This window comes from Zeus faber (genome assembly GCF_960531495.2).
Source record: "Zeus faber genome assembly, chromosome: 16".
NCBI lineage: Eukaryota > Metazoa > Chordata > Actinopteri > Zeiformes > Zeidae > Zeus > Zeus faber.
Window position 1 is genome coordinate 30,819,082 of NC_137202.1, and position 8,618 is coordinate 30,827,699.

Below are 8,618 nucleotides of genomic sequence, written 5' to 3' on the forward strand. Positions count from 1 at the left end.
AAGGGGCTCGAAGCCTTCTGAACTCCGCAGCCTTGTAGACACCCTACGGCAGCAGGACAGCCCCGAGCACCCTGCCCTGCAGCCACAGAAGACCCCCGGGGGCTCCAGAGAAGCCAGAGGGCTGCCTGCCACCCTCCTGCCCAGCCCCGAGCCGGAGGGGCCCCCATGCCCACCTGCATCCCGCGTAAGGGCGAGGCCCACCCCACCGCAGCCGACCAGACGCCCCACCTGGCGTGGCGTGAGCGCCGAGTGCCCATTCACGTTGCAGAGTGTGCTCAGCCCTCCACCCCCCCGGCACCTGGGGCACCCACCGCAGAGAAGACACACAGCAGGAGAAAAAGGCCGATAGCTGCCCCCAACCCACACCCACAACAGCAGGCTCCCTAGGGGCCCTGGAAGGCACCCGGTGGCGCTCTCAGCAGCCCTGCCAGGTCGCAGCACATCTTAGGCCACCAGGCACAAGCCGCCAGGACTCCAGCCCAGTCGGCAGGGGGGTTCCACCCGCCCGCCCCCCAGCCAACCGAACCGCCAGCAACCTGCCACCCCGGAAAACCCCAGTGTGCTGTTGGTAATTGCAGTTAAAATTGTGGGGTGTGGGAGTGCGAGTCCTTCAGGCAAGTCGAACCCAAATCACTCGCACTCCTCCTGCCCCGCAGACCCTGGTCTGGTGGAGTGTTGTTCAGAGTAGGATTGGTGTGCAAGAATATGTGTTCTAAGCTAATATGAGTGGGATTAAAATTTCGGGACGGACGAGAAGCACGCTGGGGCGGAGGCATGGTCCTGCTGCTTATCTTTATCATTCTCCTCCTCCTCTTCCTCCTCCTCATCCTCCTCCTCCTCTTCCTACTCCTCATCATAATCATCCTCCTCCTCTTCCTCCTCCTCACCTTCTTTGCTCTTCCTGCTCATCTGGCTCCTCCTCCTCCTCCTCCTCTTCCACCCACTCCCCCCTCTAATCCTCTCCCTCCTGTTCCTCATCCTCCTCCTCCTCTTCCTCCTCCCCTTCCTCTCCATCCTCCTCTTCCTCCTCCCCTTCCTCTCCATCCTCCTCTTCCTCCTCCCCTTCCTCTTCATCCTCCTCTTCCTTCCCCCTCCTCTTCCTCCCCTTCCTCGTTATCATCTTCCTCCTCCTCATCTTTATAATCCTCCTCCTATACTTCCTCCTCCTCCTCATCCTCCTTCTCTTCATCCTCCTCCTCCTCCTCTTCCTCCTTCTCTGGACACCACCTCCTTCATACTTCCAGAACAGTGGTTGAATTGATCTTTAGATGAACGATCATGCCTAATGATCCTGGTCACGATGCTCTGGAAACTTTTCTCCCTGAAATTCCAGTTCAATGAGTGGAACCTCTGAAGCCGCACGGAGAGACGGGCGTCGGCCAAGCCAGAGCTCCGAGGTCTGAGGAGGCGTGGCGTGTCGTCCCCAATAAAGTCACTAGTTTATTTCGGGGCTGGAGTTCCTCGAGTCACTGGGAAAATATTCATAGTTCTGTCATGTTGCCAAGGCAACTAGAACACTCAGTGCTCCCAGAGCACAATGCCAGGAGGCCACTGCAGTACTGCCAGGAGGCCTGGTAGTACTGCAGTGGCCTACTACCAGGCCTCCTGGTAGTACTGCAGTACTGCGGGAGGCCTGGTAGTACTGTACTGTGCTGACAATGAACTTGAAACTATAATTACATAGACAGAGTTTGAGTTCTCTCATTGCAAAGCTTTTGAACTTTGTCATTTAAAAAGTGTAAATAAAAGAAACAGCTCCCATTTTGAAAATAAACAGCTGTGCAACATGTAGATGAATATAAATCATTAAGACCTGTTCCCATTCATATGACAGAAACAATTGAACTTTGATAGATGACCTCTGGTCAGGGTTCAAAGGACAATATCTCAGGTATTGAGTCGGGGTTAGGGATAAAAAATGAAATCTCTCTCTGGAATGTGATTGTGTTTTTTGTGAAGTTAGCGCCATCTCATGGTGACACGCTGCAATTGAATAAATGGGCGTGTTTACAGTTTAAATGAAACACGCCCTGTCAGGACGCACGAGAGGGAGGGGGGTTTCCAGCTGATCGGCAGCCGGCTGGAAGCTGGCTGGAAGAGCCCTTTTCAAGTGGCTCCTACTGTAGAAGTATAGAAGTGTTACAGTAGTAAAGTAGTAGCGTTATAGTAGTAGTAGTAGTATAGTAGGGTTATCGTAGTATAGTAGTATGATAGTAGTAGTAGTAGTATAGTAGTATAGTAGTGTTGTAGTAGGAATATAGTAGTATTATAGTTGTAATATAATAGTAGTAGTAGTAGTATAGTCGTGTTATAATAGTATAACATAGTTTAACAGAAATACTGCTAGTATATAGTAACAGTAGTAATAGTATTGTAGTATTATAGTAGTCGTAGTAGTAGTATAGTATGTAGTAGTGTTATAGTCATATGGTTGTAGTTTAGTAGTGTTATACTAGTATTATAGTAGTGTTATAGTAGTATAGTAGTATTATAGTAGTCGTATTAGTATAGTAGTGGTATAGTAGTATAATAGTGTTATAGTATAGTAGTGTTATAGTAGTATTATAGTAGTAGTATATTATTAGTATTTACCCTCAGGCCATCAGGCTTCTCAACCTGCAACATCTGTAGTCACCTCTGTAAATTAAATGTACATCACCACAACTACATGTACATATCCAGCGGCACTGCTTCACTTTATATTTATATCAATATCTTGTGCAACAGACTGACCTATTTCTGTTGGAACTGCTACAATGTCCAATTGTTAGTTTCCGTTTTAGGATTATTTTTTTATTTTAATTTTATGTACATACACTGCCACCTCTTGCCCTTATTTGTAACTCGACTCTCACTTTTTTTTATATTCGACTTATTTTATTTAAAGAATTGTATTTCCTCCTTATCTTTGCGTTTGTGTTGTACTGTACACTTGGCTAATAAAACACTTTGAATTTATTATTGTAGTAGTAGTAGTATAGTAGAAGTAGTGTTATTGTAGTATAGTAGTAGTAGTAGTAGTAGTATAGTAGCATTATAGTAGTGCAATAGTGTGATATTATTAGTATAGCAGTATAGTATAGCACTGCAATTGTAGTCTAATATTATTATAGTAGTAGTAGTATAGTAGTGTTATAGTACTATAGTCGTAGTATAATAGTGTTGTAGTAATGCACTCAAAGTATGAGTACTTGGAGCGCAGTATAAGTACTTGGGGACAATGGAACAGCACATCCCGGCTTCCTTGTAACTTTTTATTGCTTACTTTTTTATGGTTTATTTGCTTTTTTTTATCTTCAACTTGACTTTGAGGTTTGCTCCATGTTCCCATTTTCAATTACATTCAATTATTATCAAATATGTAAATAACGTCACGGATTCCCACTTAATGTGTGTCCCCGCAGAGCGGAGGGCGTCATGCGGGGGCTGCGCTCCCACGTCCGGTATGTTCAACCCGCGGCCCGGGGGCCTGGTGTGGCCCGCACGACGCTGGAGATCAGCCCTTTGAAGCAGATTCAAGGTTTCAATAAACTGAAGAAAAGCACAAAAATGGGACATTTCCATGTTTCTGGAAGGTTCAAGAAGTACCCCACCCTAGTACAACCCCACCCGAGCAGAAAGGCTCGACTTCACCAACCCCACCCGAGCAGAGAGGCTCTACTTCACCAACCCCACCTAAACATTACCATTAAGATATGTCAAGATATGTCTTATTAAGATATTAAGAGCTTGAGATAAAAGTGTGTGTGGAGCGGCAACTATCCTGAGGGAAACTTGGGAGAGAAGCAGCTACTAGAGGCTTCCATTAGCCCCTGACGTCCAGGTCCAGGGATGGGCTTCTACGTCAGCAGGGCGTGGTCCAAGGATGGGCTTCTATGTCAGCAGGGCATGGTCCAGGTCCAGGAATGGCTTCTACGTCAGCAGGGCGTGGTCCAGGTCCAGGGATGGGCTTCTACGTCAGCAGGGCGTGGTCCAGGTCCAGGGATGGGCTTCTACGTCGGCAGGGCGTGGTCCTGGTCCAGGAATGGCTTCTACGTCAGCAGGGCGTAGCGACTTACAATTGTTCAAACAGCGACGGACGCAGCCATCAGGAGCAATTAGGGGTTAAGTGTCTTGCTCAAGGACACTACAGCATGCTAGCAGGAGGAGCCTGGGAAGCAGCTACTAGAGGCTTCCATTAGCCCCTGACGTCCAGGTCCAGGGATGGGCTTCTACGTCAGCAGGGCGTGGTCCAAGGATGGGCTTCTATGTCAGCAGGGCATGGTCCAGGTCCAAGCATGGGCTTCTATGTCAGCAGGGCATGGTCCAGGTCCAAGCATGGGCTTCTACGTCAGCAGGGCGTGGTCCAGGTCCAGGGATGGGCTTCTACGTCAGCAGGGCGTGGTCCAGGTCCAGGGATGGGCTTCTACGTCGGCAGGGCGTGGTCCAGGTCCAGGGATGGGCTTCTACGTCGGCAGGGCATGGTCCAGGTCCAGGAATGGCTTCTACGTCAGCAGGGCGTGGTCCAGGTCCAGGGATGGGCTTCTACGTCAGCAGGGCGTGGTCCAGGTCCAGGGATGGGCTTCTACGTCGGCAGGGCGTGGTCCTGGTCCAGGAATGGCTTCTACGTCAGCAGGGCGTAGCGACTTACAATTGTTCAAACAGCGACGGACGCAGCCATCAGGAGCAATTAGGGGTTAAGTGTCTTGCTCAAGGACACTACAGCATGCTAGCAGGAGGAGCCTGGGATCCAACCAGCAACCTTTAGATCACTAGACCACCAGCTCTACCGCCTGAGCTACCACCCCACCATGTGATGTCTGTATCAAGCTGAATTAACAGTACGATGCCTCGTGCACACGCAGCACCACCCACTAACTGTAACTTCACTTCGGAACCGTTTGGAGTAATGAGCATCAGGGGCAGGTCGGCTACCGAGCAGTTCCAAACATGGCTTCATCAAGTCCTCAGCACTATTTGAAGGGCACTCAGCGAGCCTTGTGCTCCGTCAGGTCGTCCACAATGCGCCCTACGTCCAACTTCTCCACCCGCTCGTTTTCATTTGACCACATGACCGACCTCTCGCTCCGTCCTGTCCCTTTGTGCTGCTCAGATCATTTATTTGTTTCATTTTGGGGAACGAGCGCTCGGTGACGGGAAGAGTGGGAAAGTGTCGACGGGCGATGGATGAAGACGTACTGATTTTTTTGGCAGTTGTTGATGACGCAGCGTGAATTACCCAGCATGCACTTGGAGACGATTCACTGGTACATCTGTATGTTAACATGACCGTGCAAATAAAACTACCCTTGCAACACAACATTTCAAAATGATTTCATTCATTAATTCCTAATTAATTAATCTCTAATCCCTAATTCCTGTGACTGAGGTGCTATGTGTACAACTGAGGGGACTGAAGGGAGGCTAATGCTTTAAAGTGCACCTATTATGCTCCTTTCACCATGTTAATATACGGTCTCTGAGGTCCCCTAAACCTGTTTGATTTTTTTTCGCTGAAAATACCACTCAGATTATGCATGTGAGCCATTCTAACATGCGTGCAATCCACCCTGTCTGAAAACGGGCAGTTTAAGTGGGAGGAGCTACCCTAGCGAGCCTCTAGTTGCATGAGGCTTTACTCAGGATTCCATTTAATTTTTCACTGATTTCACCATCATCAGTCCACTAAAATCTATTTCTGAACACATTTGAGGTGAGAAATAATCAATCCAGTTGCTGAATGTTCACTCATATTAGATCTATGGGGCTTAATTTGAACGTTTGTTCCGACTTTCACAGAGGTATCCTGAGCAGGGCGGCGCTTGGAGCATCGGTGGGATACTGCGGGGCTTGGAGCTTTTTTGTGCCATTCTGTTATGGAAATGTTGGAAAATAAAAATAAATAAAAACAAATGCATGGTTTTGTTTGGATAAACATTGAGCGGATCGCACGCCACAGCCAACAGTACAGACAACCTACCATGGACACACCAGGCATGAAAACTGAGGGGTGAAAAGGGTGAGAAGGATGCCTGAGCGGAGACAAACACAGACCCATGATGTTTATTGTGTGAGTAAAATGAAAGGGGTGAATCGAGGATGACGCCTAGGTTGCATACTTCGGGGGATAGGGAAATAGAGCAACCATTAACAACCAGGACCAGATCTCCAACCTTCCTGAGCAGTGCCTTGGGAGCCACAACCATGAGTTTGGTTTTGTTATTGTTGAGTTTGAGCAGGTTTGATGACATCCAGACTTTGATGTCGGGGAGGCAGTTTAAAAGAGACTGAGGGGGGAGCGGGAGGATGGTTTTGTGATGAGGTATAGCTGGGTGTCATCGGCGTAGGCATGCAAGCACAGACCGTGGTGGCGTATGAGTTGGGGGAGCATATAATGGTGAGGAGGAGGGGCCCAAGCCCGGAGCCTTGAGGCACACCTTGGTCAACTGGGCCAGGGGAGGAGGAGGAGTCTCCGATAGAGACAAACTGCTTCCTGTTGGTGAGGTAGGATTGGAACCAGGAGAGTGCTGTACCGGAGAGGCTAAGGTAGCCAGACAGACGGTTGAGCAGGATAGAATGAGAGACTGTCGAAGGCAGCTGAGAGGTGGGTGAGGATGAGGATACCGATGTAGCCTGCGTCAGCAGCAATGAGGAGGTCGTTGGTGATTTTGATGAGGGCGGTCTCTGTGCTGTGGTGAGTTCTGAATCCAGATTGAAGATGTTAGTGAAGCTCATGGTTGGAAGTGTGCTGTTGGAGTTGGGCGGTAACTGCTCATTCCAGGATTTTGCTTAGGGACAGAAGGTTGGAGATCGGGCAGTAGTGGTTGGGGTTGTCAGATGTCACATGCTGTTTAAAGGCCTCAAGGTGGACAGTGAGGTAATAGCGTCTGTAGAGCCTCTCCAGCTGACGGTCAGTGGACTTCATGGTGCGGAGTTCAGAGGTGTACCAGGGGGAAGGGCGAGTGAAGGAGAGTTGTATTGGGCAATTAGGCCACCAACCGTGGTGTCAGGGGGATCTGACAGGAAATCTGTGGCAAACGTACAGCTGGTGGAGTCCACGTGGATGTTGAAATCACCAGAAGAAGGGTAGATTGGGACATGGAACAGACAGAGGAAAGCAGTTCAGACAGCTCAAACATGAACCTGGTGGAGGCTTTAGGGGGGCGATAGATGAGGTTAGCCTGGAGGTGTGCAGTAAGGGAGAATGCGACACATTCAAAAGAGGTGGTGTGCACAGAGAGTTCTTTGACCAGGGTGTCTGCTCAGTGTACATTTACATTTACATTTACATTTAGTCATTTGGCAGACGCTTTTATCCAAAGCGACTTACAAGGGAGAATAACATTCAGCTACATTGCGACAGAGATTAGTGTAACAACAACATTGGTGTAACAATAAATACTGCAAGGTGGTGCAAAGTAATTGTAGATTAGGACAGGAGGTACTCACTGAAGAGCTGGGTCTTCAGGTGCTTCTTAAAGACAGAGAGGGAGGTCCCCGCTCTGGTCATTTTTGGCAGCTCGTTCCACCAACGTGGAACTACAAATGAGAATAGCCTGGATTGCCGTGGCTGTATGGCCGGCAGAGCCAGGCGACGCTCATTTGACGAGCGCAGCATCCGGGGGGCAACATGTGCTCTTACAAGAGCATTTAAGTAGGCGGGAGCATTCCCAACAATCACTCTGTAGGCCAGCATAAGAGACTTGAACTTGATGCGGGCGGCTACAGGTAACCAGTGGAGCTCGATGAGCAGCGGAGTGACATGTGCCCTCTTTGGCTGGTTGAACACCAGTCGCGCCGCCGCATTCTGTATCATCTGTAGTGGTTCACCGCACAGGCCGGCAAGCCTGTTAAGAGGGCGTTGCAGTAGTCGAGACGGGACATCACCAAGGTTTGTACCAGCAGTTGAGTGGCATATTGGGTCAGGTACTTTTCGGATGTTGAGTAGTGCGAAGCGGCAGGACCGGGAGACTGCGGCAACATGGTCCGAGAATGTCAGTTGGTCATCAATAATGACACCAAGATTCCTTGCAGCCTTGGTAGGAACAAGAGATAGAAGTGTAATTACAGCCACGACCTATGGAGCGGAGCTTCTGTATGTACACATATCCAGGGGTGGTGGCTTGGTTGAGTATAATAAAGTCCTTGTAAATAAAGTTGAACTAGCCAAGTTTCTGTTAAACAGATAGTCAATTTTCCGTTACATGATGTCATAAATGAGAAGTGATTTATTGCTGACAGATCATGCATTCTGTAACATAAATGTTGCAGTTTTAACTATGGAAGGTGAGGCAGGCGAGTTGAGAGGAACGAGCCTGTTAACACAGACCAGCGGCTGCAGAACAGAGTGCACATGGGATTTGTTATGATGACGTTGCCTCCGCCGATTCGACATTATGGAAGGAATAGTGCGATCTGAGTCAACAGACTTACAGCGAGCAGCCCTGTGGACATAGCGAGGGCGGCGCAGGAGTCCGATGGATTTAATGTCGGCGAGGCAGTTTGGAGTGGAGTGACAGGAGAGATTCATGAGTTCCAATGTGGAGTATAGGAGCACCAGCTCAGCAACAGGTGAGCGCCTATCTCGGCTAGTGGCGCCAGCGGTGGCAGCGGCGCTAGCAGCGCTAGCTAGCAGGGAG